Below are 18,011 nucleotides of genomic sequence, written 5' to 3'. Positions count from 1 at the left end.
AAATCTTTGCACAAGTTCACTGGCAGCATAATAGTTTGTCTTTACTCCTACGATGCAGCCCATTTGGGTTACTAGGCTAAGATGAGTTTTTCTGCCTGTTGGTTCTGGGCTTCAATAATTGCCCATTTAGTGCTGTTCAGCCCCTCATCCTCTCAACCACACCTTCTGGAATTGACAAGTACCTATTTCAACTTGCTTTTCCAAGGGGAATACAAACCCAAATGCCATGGCTACTTCTTTGGATCTTTATCTTCCCCTCGCTTCTACTTGATAAGTCTTCATAGTTTTGTTGTACTTTAATTCCTTTAAAAATACTTTTCTTTAGCACATGACCAACAAGTGTACGAACAAAACACTCAATATCACTAATCCTTAGGGGAATGCAAATCGAAACCACAATGAGAAACCATCTCATACCAGTCAGAGTGGCTATTATTAGCAAGTCAAAAATTAACAGATACTGGCAAGGTTGCAGATAATAGGGAACACTTATACACTGCTGGTAGGAATGTAAATTTAGTTCAGCCACTGTGAAATGCAGTCAGAAATTTCTCAAAGAACTTAACACAGTATTACCGTTCAACCCAGTAATCCCATTACTGGATATACACCCAGAAGAATATAAATTGTTCTACCATAAAGACACATGAACGCATAAAAAAAAAAAGTGGTACATATATGCTATGGAATACTACACAGCCATAAAAAAGAATGAGATCATGTCCTTTGCAGCAACATGGATAAAGTTGGAGGGCATTTTTCTAAGCAAATTAATGTAGGAACAGAAAACCAAATACTACATGTTCACACTTACACGTGGGAGCTAAATGTTGAATACACGTGGATACAAGGAAGGGAATAATAGACACCAGGTCTACTTAAGGGTGGAGAGTGTGAGGACACTGAGGATTTAAAAACTACCTATCAAGTATTGTGCTGATTACCCGAGTGACAAAATTATCTGTACACCAAACCCCTGCAACATGCAATTTTCCCATGTAACAAGCCTGCACATGTACTCCTTGAAACTAAAATAAAAGTTGGATAAAAAAGCACATAAATACACATATACATCACACACATACGTAGACACATTTGTTTGAGTATATAAGACAAAATAAGATTTTGCGGTTAGTCAGACTAAAATTTCCTGAGATGAAATAAATATCCTTGGCCATTTCTTAATCTATCTAAATAATTGGGTCTAAATATAAACACAATCACATATAATAAATTAAAAACTATGATTTCTAATAAATACGTAAAATACTTTTTAAAGATTTAAGCAGTTTTTAAAGTTGTCCTTATGAGAAAGTTTGGTTCAAATTACTTAGTTCACCATCATTAGATGGAAATCCTAATTCTAACCATCTTCTAAGGTCCAGTTCAAATTTAATCTCCTCCACAAAGCTCCTTCTGCCACTCTTTCTTCTAGGCAGAACTAAATCCTATTTCGTCTCTGTGCCCATACCTGCCATTTTAAGCCAGAGATTAGAGAACTTCTATCTGTCATTATGGTTATCTATGTGTCCCTTTATGAGAAGGGATGATATGTTTTTTGATACCTTTGTCAAGAAACCAAAACAATGAACAATGTACTTAATTTTTTAGCTATTGCAACACTTTTGCACTGACTTCGTACTATTTTAGCACTCTATCAACAAACTGCCCTGAAAATCCAAATAAAATAATTTAAAATAGAAAATTATTGAGAAAAATGTCGTTATTCTCATTTTTAGTAACAGTTTTCAAAATCAAACTTATACCATATACAAAGTATCATGTAGTATTCTATATTGGATAGAAATAATTGGCCGGGCGCGGTGGCTCAAGCCTGTAATCCCAGCACTTTGGGAGGCCGAGACCGGCGGATCACGAGGTCAGGAAATCGAGACCATCCTGGCTAACACGGTGAAACCCCGTCTCTACTAAAAATACAAAAAAACTAGCCGGGCGAGGTGGCGGGCGCCTGTAGTCCCAGCTACTCCGGAGGCTGAGGCAGGAGAATGGCGTCAACCCGGGAGGCGGAGCTTGCAGTGAGCTGAGATCCGGCCACTGCACTCCAGTCCGGGCGACAGAGCGAGACTCCGCCTCAAAAAACATAAAATAAAATAAAATATATAAATAAATAAATAATTATGCTGCTGTAATTTAGCTTCAAGACAATCACCACTGTCTGCTAAATTCTTGGAAGTACAACTTTCATCAACAAAGTAAAAACTCATTCAGTAAATTCTGGGGAATATAAAGGTAAATCTTTCAAGATAAGAAGAAAACACAGCTTCAATTCAAATACATGAGACATAATCCAAAAGTAAACAGATACACATACACATATATATACACACATATACATATACACATATATATACACAGAGAGAATATATGATGGAATATATAGATATACATATCTGAGATATCTATATGTCTGAGATATTCTTTGCCTTTTTAACTTGAATCTTTTCTAATCCATTCTATCCTGGGTTCTATTGTTCTTCAATTCTTTTTTTCCCCACATATAGTATTGACGTCTTCCATTCTTGTCATCTAAAATTCAGGATGTACTTTCGCAAAAGTTCCTAAATTGTAAATGTTGATGCTTATAACCTATTTGGAAAAAAAACAAATCTGATATGGGTAGAAATGAATGAGTCTTTGTTTGGTTAGTCTAGGTTAGATACAAGACACTTCTAGGATGTTATGGGCAAAATACTAAAAACCAGGAAAACCTAACCATGGAACACAACTGTCCCTTGGACTACATTGCCCATAATGTGCCCAAGAGAGAGCATATATTGACACAGATAGACCTGTGTCTCCAATACTCTGAATTGGTGAATGACTTGACAAACTTTAGATATCTATAGTCGTTGCTATGATGGCTTTCCATGTTTCTCTTTTAATTGTGTTATTCAACGTCAGAAGGCTGCAGCTCCAGGAGTACAAAGTGCCATGTTTTGTGCCCTCTTGCTTGCTCAGTTGTGTGTGACTACTGCAAGGTATAAAACAAAGAAAGCAGGTATATGTGAATGTGTGTGATGGTGTGGTATGCATAGTGTGTGTGTGTGTGTGTGTGTGTGTGTGTGTGTATTCTGGGCTTGTACTATATGTGGAATGTGTATGGGTGGGGGAGGAGCAGGGTACTGAATGTTATAATGCATAAAACTAGAATTTCAGCCTTAAAAGAATTAAGAATTGAGAAATATGAGAAAAAGTAAACAATCATATATGAATACACTTTAAAATTCCATGAAACAAGACTTTCCATTTAAAATTGTCTCTAATTAGTAATACTTGACATACTCTCTATCCGAGTTATCATTGGGGCACAGATGAAAACAGAGATGAGGGTGAAAGCTAACAATACCACCAGCAGCCCAATGCTAGAATATGAGTAGGATTTTCAATTACCATGAAGCAGGTGGAGATGGATTATGAAAAAAATTTGTGAAGTCTTCACCTTATGACATTGACAGGCTTTGTCTCATGAAATAAACACAGCCTGAGAAAAAGGTAAACAGATACTTTGTACCTCCCTCATATATGACCTTGAACTCAGAGATCCTGAGTCTGTGCTAAGCAGAAATTCTGGGCAGTTCTCTTTCTTGTTTCCCAATAATTCTAATCCACTTTTAGATTCACAAAATTCAGGCCTCCTTGTTATCCCAGATCTACCACTTACAACTGCATAACTTGGACAAACCCCTTAAGTTTTCTGAGTCACTTAACATTTTGAAAATAGTGTCTATGTCATTGGTATCAAGAGATTTAAGTAAGTACGGGGCTTAATAAATATTAACTTATTTTACTTTTAAGAGAAAAAGGCAAAACTGGCACCAAAAAAGGCAAATATTTTGTTATATAAAGACAGTATAGTTATATTATGTCATACTACTAGTGGCCTGAATCATCAATTCTATTTGCTGATTATTGCCAAAAGGGAGTGCAGAGGAATTATTCTAAAACTAAAGTAGTTATTTTTGGAAGCCATTCTGTTACTTTTAATTGGTATATAAATAACAATCACATACAATAAATTACCTTGTTTAGTTATTTTGGTGCATATTCACTCACAGTTTATTTTGGAGGGTACACCAGAAAATAGCACTCCTGAAAGTTTAGCATTTTGCTTTTGTCCAGGCAAGCGTGTGATTTTACTTGCCTTAAATTCTTCAGGTATAATTATTTCTGTGATATAATACGGAGTATATCTTGGGGGCCTTTATTGCCGATTTGTACAGGCACTGAAGCCAATTTGAAGCAATCTTCTGAACAGAATCCTGGCCCCCTGGCATGATTACATCCAAGCAGAGATAGCATGCATGCATTCTTACTAGATTTCTTTGTTATCTCCCCAAAATCAGGCAACTTTATTTCTTACTTATCTCCTAGTAATTCTGGATCTAGATAGAAATGGCAAAATCAAAGAGTCATACTCAAGCATCACCATGAAGTGTAATCTGGAGCTATGTAACATGTACATTAGCCTTACAAATCCGGATTCAGGGACAGGATTTTAGAACACACAGACCAAACTGTCCCATGTTCTAAAATATGCAAGTTAGGTCAGTTGCCTACACACCTAGAGTGCAGCCGTTTCTACCCTACCTATTCCCACTATGAGGAATTATTTCTACTGCATCATATGGTGGTATAATGTCATCAGCATGTATGGAAAGCACTTATGTATAGCTATAGGATATGTCACATATCTACTGTAACATGTTACCTAGGATATTAGTCAGTATATCACTGGTAATTCTCATTATGAGAACTATGAAAAGAAAAAACCACTAGAAAAGGCAGTTGTGTCTCCATCTGCCTTTTCTCAACCCTCTTCTCCTTGTGAGTTTCTTACACTCAAAAAGGCCAGTGCTTAAACTCCCAGCCTCTCTTGCAGGTTTGAATGGTCATGATGACCCAGTTCTGGCCAGTGTGACATAAACAGAAGTTGAAGTAAGGGAATTCCGGGAAAGACCTTCCCCCATCCCATGAAAGACATTAGAGCAAAAATTCTCTCCTGCCCTGTACTTCCTTCCCCACTTCCTACCTTTGATAATTGGAACACCGGCAGACATCTCACCACCAAGAGAAGACAAACTAAAGGATCAAAAACAATGTACTGAAGATGGGAGAGCAAAAGATGAAAATCACGTGGATCCTTAGTGATCCTGAAGGGAAGTAAACCTTTGGATGCTTACCTCTACACTTCACTTGAGTGAGATAATCAAATATCTTCATTATGAAGTCACTGTTGGTCTTACATTGTGTTATTTATTTCTGGTAGTATTCATAAGTGATACAGGATTCAGAAAGAAAATTTAACTGAAATATATACAAAGAATTTGGATTTTTCCTAAAGATTTGGGTTTCTAGGTTTTTTTTTTTCTCATTGTATCATGAACACAAAAATAAACAATATTTTCTTTTTTGTGGTGGCTTCTGTAAAAGTTAAATTGAGTTTTTTATCTACTTGGTGTAAAGAATTATGTTACACATTATTTTGTTTTGGTTCTTTTGGTCTCATTCCTGACTTTATTTTCTTCTTCTTTGGCAAAAATGTCTCACTATTCCCAAAATTCCATGATTTTCTCATTTGTCTTATTCAGCAAAACACTTGTCTACTTCAAGTTTTATCATGGACCAGGACTGATCAACTAAATGTGAATAGATATGTTCTATATCAGCTTCCCTAGAACACAAAGCCTGAATCAAGGATGAAAGGAAGATGCTTTTTGGCAAGGCATAAATTCAGAGGATCCAGAATGAGGACAAAGGCAACTGAGCTATGCAAGATGTAAAATGATGTTTCAACAACACAAAGCTGATTGTTTGGCAGTTGCATGTATTTCATGCATAGAACTTCTCCAGATAGACTACCAAGAAACACTGTGCTTCAAAGAATTTGATAAGGACTATGAAAGGGTACATATGATAAAGAAGAAAGAAACTGGGTTTCCTCCATTCTTCTATTTTGGTCCAAGTCACCCCATGGAGAATTACCTGCACACCTAGATTGTGTTTGACCCATTGGCAGGCACTCAGAACCCCAACACCATGCGCTCTGGCATTCACGTAAGTTCAGATAGGATGAAACAGCCAAACAATTTAGGTATGAAGCCTGGCTGATTAGTAAAGGCCAAGTAGAGAGCTTTCTGAGGGCAAAAGCCTGAATCTCCCCTAGGTGTCCAACTGCCAGAACTTACAGACAGGAAAAGTGAATCAAATAGCTGGAGGTCACAGTAGGGTCCAACACCCAGGCACTCCGAGGAGGAACAGAAGAGAGGCGTATCATGTCTCAGCCACTTCCTTAAGGGAAAGCTGCTTGCTCCCCACACAGTAATTTGATTTTCCTACAGACTAAAATTTAAATATGGTGTGGTGCTGATCAAAGCAAAAAGAAAGAACAATGCCCTCATGGAGCAGAGCTGCCTTAGCCTACCCACCTATCTCTGAACGATTACATTAGAGATAAATAATTTTCCATCTAGTGTGAGCAATTGTATAAATTAGTCTTTTAGTTTCAGTGACATCAGTTCTTTTTATTTATTTTCTTTTTTTCTTTCATAGTATTTTAATTTATGTCATTTTCTGACATTCTATATATTCTTGTAAGAGTGCTTGGCTTCTTTTTGGAAGAATGTACCTTGTGCCATTTGTTTGCAACTCCAAATCCTTACCTACACCTTTCCACCTGCCTTCTTCCCCATTGGCAGATGACATTATCGGGCTCTTCCTTGCTTTCTGGCTTCCAGTTAGAATTAACAATGGGGTTAGAATTAACAATGGGGAATTCTAACAATTCCAGTTAGAATTAATAAAATAATAATCAACTTGATATGGCACATATTAGAAATAACCTGAGAGTTAAGCAAAAACTGCATATTTTGAAGTTATCAAGCAATTATTAATTCTATTAATATTATTATTAATCCAGAATTAACAATTATCAGCAAGAAATCAGAGATGAGCAGAAAACAACATTACAGGATATTTTTTTCTGCTGGGATCCCCTGTCTTAACCTGGCTGTGTCTCTCCAGTGAAGGTCACTACTCCTCTCAAGACAGCCTTCTCAAGAAAATTTTCCCTTCTGGGTCCTAGTAATCACTCTCTCTCTCCTCATTCCCCTGGGCCTAAAGGTGGTACCAGCTCCATGGTTATTAATCCAGTGTTATTGTGCTATTTCTTGTGGTTTCTATCAAGTCCACACTTCTGTAGTTGGTTCTTATGTAAATACATTTTCTTGGAATATTCTTAATTTATGCTTGACATCTGTTTTCTGTTGAGACCCTGACTGCAACAAAACAAAACATTGTGTAAGTACATAAAATTTCCAGATATCTCTCTCCCTACTCCTTCCCTTTACCATCACTGCATCTCTCATCTTTATTTGCCCTTAATGTAAGTCAAGCTTTGTGGTTACTAGAAAAACCAGTATCTAACAGAGAAGACAAACTTCTGCTTTTCTGACTCTTCTCTGATTTTGTGTAATTTTTCTCTTCCTCCCACATTTATTTAAAGAAGAGCCACATTCAACATCACCGTAGGATCTGCAAGGGTAACGTTAGTTGGTTTCCATTACATTTCTTCACAAAAGATATTTTTCAAAAAATAATGAATGCCTATATACCAGATTTTAGTCTTTACTCTGCCTTAGCATCTGTGTAATCCTTAAAATTCTTTTAACCTCCCCAGGCCTCAGTTTACTCATTTGTAAAGTAAGGGAACTAAATAAAAAATACTTTCAAGTTTCTTTCAACCCCAAATATCTATAAATGTATTATTATAATTAGGTCCTGAATGATAAATTGATAGATTTAAAAGACCAGTGTTTTACACAGACTTTACAGACACAAGATACATATGTGTGCAGGTGTATTGACGTATTTTTGTTTATGAAGAAAGGTATAGGTGTGTAATGCAATGCCTCTCTAATCTTGAAGTCATTATTCCAACAAACTAAGCACTCTAAAATATAGTTTTTACCCAGAGAAAAGTATACAAGGGTCAAGTGTTGCAAAAGCCCTGAACATCTTCCCATAGGAAGGGCATTCATTCAAAGACCATCATCAGCCTTTGATTTTCACAAATTATGCTTCTATTAATCATCCACAGACTATCTGATTTAGAGCCCAACGACTGCACAAAAGACATACAAACTTACCATACTAATTTGTGAATTAGGAGGAAAGCAAAATCAAATAAAAAATGATCCCCCCATTTTATTATTCATTCCATCAGTGAAAGTAGTGAGAAATGACAATTGTCTATTTTCAATTTGATATGGCACATATTAGAAATAACCTGAGAGTTAAGCGAAAACTCCATATTTTGAAGTTATCAAGCAAGACTAACAAATTTCTGGTCTCTAAATGCAACTAAACATAGTGTTAATCTCCATGTCCTGAGGCAGGACTATTTGTTTATCATTGTAACTTTAGCATCCAGTGCAGCAGCTGACCCACAGTAGGCATTCAGAATATATTTGTCAAATTAACAAATGAATGGATGAAAGAATGTACTCCTCCCTCACAATTTAGACCATATGCAATACTTATCTTTCTGTCTAAAAACATTCTGGTAGTTTGAGTTCTAAGTCTTACAAAAATAAACATAAAATTAGTGATCTAATTTTCTAATGTAAACATTTAATTGTTCCACAAAATGTATAGCCAGATGCAAGCAAGTAATTTTATATGCAAAACAATAATTTGCAAGTAAAATGACTCATTTACATGTGTGAGGACATATTTTACAGGTGCAATTTAGGTGCAAATTTCTGAAATTTTGAACCCAGGCATTCAGCCCATCTAACAGTTTTACTGTGATGTGAAGAATAAAATAGAAAAGCTATCTTGGTTCTGAAAGTGAGCACCTAGACTGCTATACCAAGCAGCTTAAGTCCTTAGGGTATTTGGGCAGAGGGAGTTAAAAATAATAACGAAGTTATTTCATTTGGGAATATAGTTCTTAACCCAAAAGTTACTGTAGGTTTAAATTTCAAATACATTTTCTCACCAGTTCATCCACTCTCACATGGAACTGCCTGCAGGCAAAATCAGGAAGGAGAGGAAATTTGTCTCAGGTCTCAGGAATTCATCTGTTGTTCTTCTGCTTTCTTCTTTTTTCCCAATATTAAGGTCATTCCTCCATATCCAAAATTTTCAGTAGTTAGATAGCACGATGAACCAATTCAAAGCCTTAGCACCTTGTATTTCAATTATTTCTCTCTCCTTACTAAGATCAAAATAAACTTGTCTATATATATTAAAGAAATAATCTACTAAATTTGACATGAATAGTAATTATTAGGTGAGTTTATTAATAATACTTACTTCATTGCCCAATAGTAATAATGATTCTATAGGGCTATAATTGGGCCTAAGAATAAATATTTTAACAATTAGTCCAGGTAATTCTGATGTAGACCACCATATTTTGAGAAACATGCCTTTAGAGCTCCAGTTTTTACTTTCCAAGGTGACATTTAACTAAAAATAAGAGTGAAAGTATTAAAAGTTAGTACTAAACGATAGGTTTTAGCATGAGAATTAAAAAGACCTGAGACTTTAACTGAAATCATTGAGGCAGTCCAGCATGATGGGGGAAACTAGAATCATGAATTTAGTTGGACTTTGCTCTGAAAGTGTACTCCTCCACTTGTGAAATATATGACAGTGGACATGTTCCTGAACTTCTCTGAGCCTCAGTTTCCTTGCAAAAGGATTTAATTAACCTTTTGCTTCCAGGTTTGGGAGGATTGAATAGCAGTAAAGGAAAGAGCCTAGGAAGCTGAGAAGCACATGGAAGCAGAGCTCTGTCTCTGGAGTTGTAAAGGAACAGCTGAATATGTCCTGAGAGCCTGGAAGTGTCAGGAACTTGGACTCAGACTGAGAGGTTTTGCAGGGAGTAATGAAGGCAGTCTAGGTGGTGAGCTGCCTGGACCAAACTCTCAGAATCAGACCTGTATAATAGTATTTCAGTGGACATCAGCACTGACAGATGAAGTTACCAGAAATTAGGTCCAAATCCTAGCACTTTCTAAGACTCCTGAATGAAAATGCAAAGCATGAAATTAAAAAAAAAAAAGAGAGACTCAATTTGATTAAGTGGTGTCAACTGATGAATGAAAAGGTTCATACATTTGTCAAGTGGAGCTTTATTTCTCATAAAGGATTGCAGCCTGCAGGGTGGCCATTCTGACAGGCTGGGAAACATAGCCTCCTTCCAGACTCCAGAAACAGACATTTCAAGGGTAGGAAGACTAAGACAGAGATGTATGCGGAATGAGGTGGCCGAATATACATATTCAATAAGCTATAGGAGGAGTCATGAATATTTATGAAAGAAGAAACATGCGCAGGTGTAATTGAATTCATGCCTCTCGATGGGACCCCGTGTTCAAAAATGGCGGCATTAGCATGATCTGAGAGTGAAGTTTTCAGCCCTCTGTAACAGAAGACACAAAAACCCTCACTGCTCATTCTTCGAAGACTGGCCAGAACCACTTCGTGGTCAGTGGTTTCTTGTCGGGAAGGAATGCTGATTTGTTGTGCAGAAACTGCAAAAGGGAGTGGCAGTAGTCAGGCCGTTGGGTTAAATCAGCAGTAAAATTTCTCCAAAGGGCTTCTTTCTGTTTAACCCTTAGGGAAGAAAGCCTAAGAGTGGTTAGCAAGGGAAGGGATATAATGGGACATATCCATCCTCACATCCTGTCATGGCCAGGGGCTCAGATTCCAAGTTTTCTTTGGTGTCCCCTTGGCCAAGAAATGGTCCATTCAGTTAGTTGGGGGCTTAGAAATTTATTTTTATTTCTTCATGGGTATAACTCAGTGAGCTATAGGGGATTCAAAGTAGAGAGAAATTTTAATTCCTGAAAACTTAAGAAAGTTTTATGTATTACCCACCTGATGAACACCTGAGGTGTTCCCCCTTCGTGTGTAATATGCTGAACAGGATGCTTTACACAGAGTAATGTGTTCAAAATGTGCTGACTTTCTCACTAGTCACTTAGGGCAAGCAGGTCAATGAATAAAAGTCAAAAGGAACTAAGGTATCAGGCTGATTTTTCAACGCCCTGGCTGACAAGCTTGCATTAAAATAAATTATGTCATTAGGAAAAAGTGAAATACATGATTGTGTGCTGCCTACTATGAAATGTTATAAAACATGGCCCCTGCCCTCTGAATATGAATAAGGAAGGCAGATAAGGCTAGACCTCATGGAAGCTAGCTATTGATCAACACGGATTTCAAAGGCAAATGAAAGCTTAGAAGGAGTGACTTTTCAAAACTGGAGAAAGACTAGTAGGAGTCAGGCCTCGCACAGCAGTTTACGGGCCACTACCATACTTTACCTAAAGTCTGCCATCCACTATGAAGTAAAGTCATGATACAAAGCTACCATTTCCTGTTCTCTCCTAAATAGAAATAAAAGGAGATGATTTTTTAATGAATTGTCCTACCTTATTAGTTGCCATCTAGTGAGCATCTGCAATAAGCCTTGTCTGGCTCTGAACTAGAAATGTCATGGATGTTTCCTGTTCTTTCAATGAGGCTGATATTATTATGCTCACTTTTTGCAAAGAATCCAGAAATCAGGTGAAGGAACTTGCCCAGTGTCACAGACTAAGCTGGGTTCCACTCAGCTCTATCTGATACCAAAGCCTATTAGGTTCCACTGTGTCTGACCCATGGTTTTCCATGAAGTCAAAGAGCCTAACTAAAGGTAAGAATCAAGCTCCAGTCCTTCTTCTGTAGTTTCTACCTCTTTTCTTCTTCATTCATCCCCAAATAATCTCACTACCATTTCTACAAAGTAATGCACCCTGGCATATCAGTTATATGTCTGCTTTAAAAGAATAAAAAATTAATAAACAAAAAAGGAAATATTAATTTTAATGCAATAGCAAATTGTTTTGTTATTGGTTGCTCTAAAATTTACTGAAAAGTAGCCTGTGGAGAATATTCCCAATTTTACTCTCTTTAGCTTCCTTCTCTTCCAGCCTAAAATCCTCAAAAAAAGCTTATGTTGTATTTTTTTCCAAAAACATTTACTTTCTTACATGAAGAACACAATTTTGAATATTTGTCTCAAACTGTTGTAAATAGAAGTTTAAAAATAAATCAGCATCTACTACACCCATAGCCTCTATAGTGTGGCACCTCCCTATAGAAAATGTGCTGAATTTCAGTCAAAACACATTTTTTTTTCCTTTTAGTGTGTGACTTAAATTGATCTTTTCTCCTACTAATTTTGCTGAGAGTGAGATTATAATCAAATGTTACATAACAATAGTCAAATATTACAGCACACCATGCCTTTCATCACTGTAGCCTATCCAAGTGTTTGTCCCAAGGTGAATCTGCCTTTTACTATTGAAAAATTGATGCTGGAGACAGTTATACATCTTGCCTGAGGCCATGCAAAGCCAACGGTAGAAATACAAAGTTAAGCATGGAATCAAGTATCCCTTTTTCCCTTATGTTTACTCTTAGATATCTCTACTCCAAAAACTTATATTTTTTAAGAAAAGAATTTTTATTTAGTGCACATTTTATAGTAAGTCCATTATTTGGTTGTCAATTTCTTGAGGGAAGGAGCAATTCTATTGATTCTTGGTGTTTAGCAATGTACACCCAATGGAAATTTGTTATAATTACGTAATTAATTATATGTCTTCCTTTCCTTATTTCAGAAAGTATTTAGAGGAGCTTTCTGGAGCATACAAACTTAGGTTATAAGCGTATAAACTTAGGATATGCTCTTTCCAGAACATATAAACATATACAATTTAACAAATTAAAAGCGAAAGTGAAATATAATGTAAAATATTATGTGAGATGTAGAAGTAAGATGAAAGATAAAGCCCGGGGATGTGGCTAAAATGTGTTTACAATCTTGCAAAATGTTATACTGACTACAAATGGCTCCCATATTTACTTATAAAAAGTAAGAAAAGGGAAGTTAGACCAGTTATCCCATTCACAGAAACTGACCCCTCAAAAAACCACCTACTGCCAAAGAGAAGCAATCTTCTTGATACAACAAGCAGATACATACCCTCCAATTGACTATCACATATGTGTTAAGTAACTTGTAGTGATTGATTTTGTTTTGGTTTAGTTTGGTTGGTTGGTTTTCTACACATTTCTCTGCCTTTAGGAACTTGGCAGCTTACTAATAAATTTACAAGCTAGTAATACCCTAATCTAAACAATGTCTCTTGTTCATAAATTTAACAATATCGAGTCATGTCCCTTGATGGCTTGCGAAATGCTAAAAATTGGCAGAGTGCCGTGAGTACAGTCATTCCTAGGATTTGATCAATAAGAAACATTCTGATCTCTGTATTGTCTACCCATTTCTCTCTTGACCCATATAGGTTCTTAATCTTCTAGTCTTTCCTACAAAATCTAGGTTTCTGGAATTCCCCTGACACAGGTAGACAGCAGCCAAGAGAGAAAGCAGTAGTGCCACCTGGTGCTCAAAGAGATCAGAGCTGGTACATACCTACTCTCACTTCCTGCTCCTCCCACCACTTCTAATAAGATTGCCTATAAACAGTACCCACCCCCTTCTTGGGCCTTGCACACTTAGCCCTCAGTATGCATTCTGCAATGCCTTCTCCCATTTATTCTCCCTCCCAGGCTGCCTTCGATGCTCATTTTATCAGTTTTCACTTGTAAACACATTGAATGGTGGGAGGAGAGTCACATGATGTGAGTAACCCCACAATCCTGGCTGGTACCAACTCCAGTGTTAAAATATAGATGTACCAAAGTAAAAATATTTATTGCATTTTTGGGCATTGAACATTGAAAGGATTCCAAATATCGAGGACCAGGGAGGAAATAAGCACAGATGCCGCCATTTGGTGGGTTGTTGTTGTTGTACATTTCAGAGACAAAATACAGTAAATGTTTTACAGACATAGTTGCATTACTATGCGTCCCCTGACATATTGTGCTTGTCACTTTATTATTTAGCATTTATGCGGTATTTTATCTATCCTGTATTATCTTTCACAAGCCTATCAAATAGACTATTTTTCTTCCTATGCAGAACCTTGTCACAAATGACCAGACATGTTAAACTTCCCTCTCATCATAGTGAAAGTTCCTAGTGAAAGTGGAAGGAAATTTCAATGCCTTGTCCTTTGCCTTCTATTAACTGGTTCACGAAATGACCACTAAAGTCCTAATAATGTATGAGGAAAGGAAATAGATATAAAAAATATAGGTCTGTATTCATGGAGCTTTCTACTCTGATGGCCTGGGGATTCCTGAGCATCAAATGAAAATTTGTATCACAATGTGAGTGCCCTACCTAGGTTAATAGACTAGAATTAAGTTATGCACCATAGAGTATAATCATTTAATCTGTTTGTACTAAACTCCTGAGTACGGCACAAGAGAGAGGGAGAGAGAAAAAAAACAGAAAGAAACAGTTTAAATGTGCAGCTAATTCCCCACACTGTTCCTTTCAGTGAGCATATACCCTACCGCATGCATGTGGCAGAAGATGGCGGTCAATGGCTCTCAGCCTTAGCTCCACATGCATGTACCTCTCAGTGTGGAGCACTGAATATGTGTCTAGTTTTAAAGACACTATGTGTCTTTATTATACATAATAAATATCTGAAGGAAGCATGCTCTATATAGGATTCACAGAGCAATGGTATGTCAGTCTCAGTGTGACATGAATGTAGACTTAATGTATTCTATTCGCTGGGCTATTTAAGGTATTTTCAAGGGTGATAGAACTATTTGTGATTTCCACTTTATGTCTTAATTTCAGACCCTGACACCCAAGGAGATGTAACTCAAATGTTAAAATTGATCTGGGAGAAGGAGGAAGGAGTGACTTCTTGCTTATATGTGTCAGGGAAGGTGTGACAAAGGGGATGGCCTTTAGGTTGAGTCTTAAAGAATGACTGGGATTTGTCTAGGCTAGTTGGGAGGATAGAGTACTCCAAGCAGAGGAAACAGGAGTCTGCAGAGGCAGAACTCTCTAAGTTATGGCATTTTCTAAGTATTCTAAATAATTTGATATGGTCAAAGGTTAAGGTACATGTGATACTGAAACTCTGTTTTTTATTTATTGGGACAACAAAGATAATTGTTAAACAGAAAAGTAGCATGATAACTGTGTCCCAAAAAGGGGCCGTCTGGTGCCTGTGTAAAGACAGCATTTGAAGTGACCAAAGGAGCAGAGATAAGTTTGGAAACTATTGCCTAGGTTCATGTGAGAAACAATAACAGATTAAACTAAGACACTGGCAACAGGAGGGAGTGGAATGTACAGTTTTTAAAGAATATTGGAGTCAGAAATGACAGAATTTGGTGACAGATTGGATGCAGGAGATGGCATTTTTCCAAATTCAAAGATATCTAAAAAGTTGATTTAGTCAAGCCCTGAAGAAGTAAAGCAGCTACATATTTATAAATTTGCTCCAACTCATGAGAGGGGTGTGGGAGTTAGAAATGTACCCAAAAGCAAATCACCAATTAAGGATCCTAGGAAGAATAACCTTCACTGATTTTACAGAGAACCTTTCCCAGAAACAGCCATACCAAAATTGCTTCTCCATTAATTATAAAACAATAATTCTTAAAAGCTTTGCCTATGATATCAGTCAAGGTCCAAAATACAAAATTGTGTATGAGAAACCATACCATATTTTGGAATTTAATGTATGGAAAAATGGTCTCTACTAAGTAAATCGTCTTACTTAATAAAAGACTGCATAAAAGATGTATCTTTCTTTTTTTCCTCAGCTTACTAGGAAGCTCAAAATTAAATTTAAAATCAGTCTTAGGGTCATGTGTTGTGGCTCCCGCCCATAATTCCAGCAATTTGGCAGGCCGAGGCAGGAGGATCGTTTGAGCCCAGGAGTTTGAGACCAGCCCTAGCAATGTAGTGAGACCCTGTCTCTATAAAAAATTTTAAAAATTAGCTGGGCCTGGTGGTATGCACCTGTAGTCCGGGCTATTCAGAAGACTCAGGTGGGAGTATCATGAGCCCAGGGGGTCAAGATTGCAATGAGCTATGATTGTGCCACTGCACATTCTGCCCAGGCGACAGAGCAAGACCCTGTCTCTACATAAATAAATAGATAATAAAATCAGTCTTAATGAGATGGCTAATTATATGTGTCAACTTGATTAGGCCATGGTAGCCAGATATTGGATCAAACATTATTCTAGATGTTTCTGTGAAGATTTTGTTTCGTGGCAATGAACATTTAAAGCAGTAAACTTTGAATAAATAAAACAAATGAAACAAATTATTCTCCACAACGTGGGTGGGCTTCATCCAATCAGCTAAAGCTCTTAATAGAACAAGACTGATCTTTTTCAAGGAAAAGAGAATTCTGCTAGCAGGCTGCATTTGAATCTGAACTGTGAGTCTGGGTCCCCAGCCTCCCACCTACCCTGCAGATATGTATATTAAGAAATATACATATATATGTTTATACATGTATAAAGAGAGAGAGCACATATATGTACAAATATATCTATATAGCAGATAGATAAATATATATATATAGCAGATATATATAAATACAAATATCTACTATCGGTTCTGTTTCTCTGGAGAACCCTGACTAATAGACTCAGCAATTATACTGGTCCTGACAATTTCTTTTCCTTCTTTTGCAAAATCTTAATTTTTTGTTTGTTTTTATGCTTGTTATATATATCTTATTGTAAATACATCTTGTTTGGGGGATGTCTTTCAAAATTAGAAAATGTGTTTTAAAATTTAAACACATTAAAATCAGATAGACTGTGCTACGTACTTTTATTTTTCATGTCAATTCTTAAACAACACTGTATGATAAATGATATAGTCCTTCAATAAAGATGAGAAAATTGAGCCATAGAAAATTTACATGACATTTTTTACTTCCAAGCCCTGCAGATAACAGAACTGTGATGGAACTCAAGATCCAAGTGATTCTAAGTGACCAGCTCCCCCGCCCCCCAACACACAATGAAGCCTCTACAAAGAAAAGTTTAAATTAAAATAGAACACAAACTCTGAAGGCCTTTACTAGACTTATTTTAAGTGAAATCTCTTGTGACTCAATTTACCTTTTTGCTTGGAAATGACAGCTTCTAAATGAAGCAGAGTGTCTTTGTCAGTATTCGTTCTTACAAAGGACAGGAATCCATCACACAACAAGTTAGGCCAAAAGAGGACAGTGGCTTTTTCTTGAATCCTCAGGATTGAAATAAAAGTTTCTGGGCCTCAGAAACTACAGGAAGCAGAAACTCAAATACTTCCCAGTCTTTTTCCCACCCTACATCTTCTTTCCACTGCTCTAAAAGTGGGCTTACTTCTTCTCTCCCTCTTCACACAAGGTTGCTGGGTTTATATTCCGTGAGTTTCAAGAGACAGGTAAAATAGTTTTGTTTTGTTTTCTGAAATCAACTTTCATGGAAAGACATTGGTTAGCCCAATTTGGATCAGGTACCTACACCTAGTAAAATTAGTAGAATCAGAGGCTTGGGTATGGAGTAGATAGCATGTGTCATGTGGTGAGCAAAATTACCAAAAGTGATCCTAAGAGCTCCTTTATAATTGCCTGAACAATGAACCGGCTAGGACTAGAGTTGGAGGAGGGCAGGACAGGTGGGGGGAAAGGTGAAAGGACGATCCCCCCTTTCTTTTCTCAGTAGGAGCTGCTGCACTCCCTTCTCTCTGTAGGTGATAACTCCCATTATCTCTCAAGTTCCCAAGTGTTAGACAGCTGGGATTACTAAATTCCTGATGTGAAGGGCTGGTGCTTAAATCCACATTGTCTAGCACCAAAGTACACTGGTTATCCTTCACTGATGGTTGCCCTCATAATTTCTCTATAAGAGGAACACCCCCAGGAGCATGAAGTCCCCCTAATAGAACACAGGTAACTCCACATTGCCTGTCCAGTATGGTATCCTGGCCCTGGGAAGTCTCTCTGTGGGAAAAAGAGAGGAAAAAGACTAGACCTTCTCAGCTAATC

General features: G+C 37.1%; 1 long non-coding RNA gene across 1 annotated transcript; it reads left to right on the top strand.

The window, feature by feature from the left end:
- Positions 1-5,000: 5,000 nt before the first annotated feature.
- Positions 5,001-17,047, top strand: LOC105515247. Its single transcript, XR_001002286.1, has 3 exons — positions 5,001-5,218; positions 5,610-5,925; positions 16,928-17,047. It is a non-coding gene; the product is annotated as an uncharacterized LOC105515247 (long non-coding RNA).
- Positions 17,048-18,011: the final 964 nt, after the last annotated feature.

Source organism: Colobus angolensis, unplaced genomic scaffold (genome assembly GCF_000951035.1).
Source record: "Colobus angolensis palliatus isolate OR3802 unplaced genomic scaffold, Cang.pa_1.0 Scaffold257, whole genome shotgun sequence".
Taxonomy (NCBI): domain Eukaryota; kingdom Metazoa; phylum Chordata; class Mammalia; order Primates; family Cercopithecidae; genus Colobus; species Colobus angolensis.
This window is presented reverse-complemented; position numbering and strand designations above follow the sequence as displayed.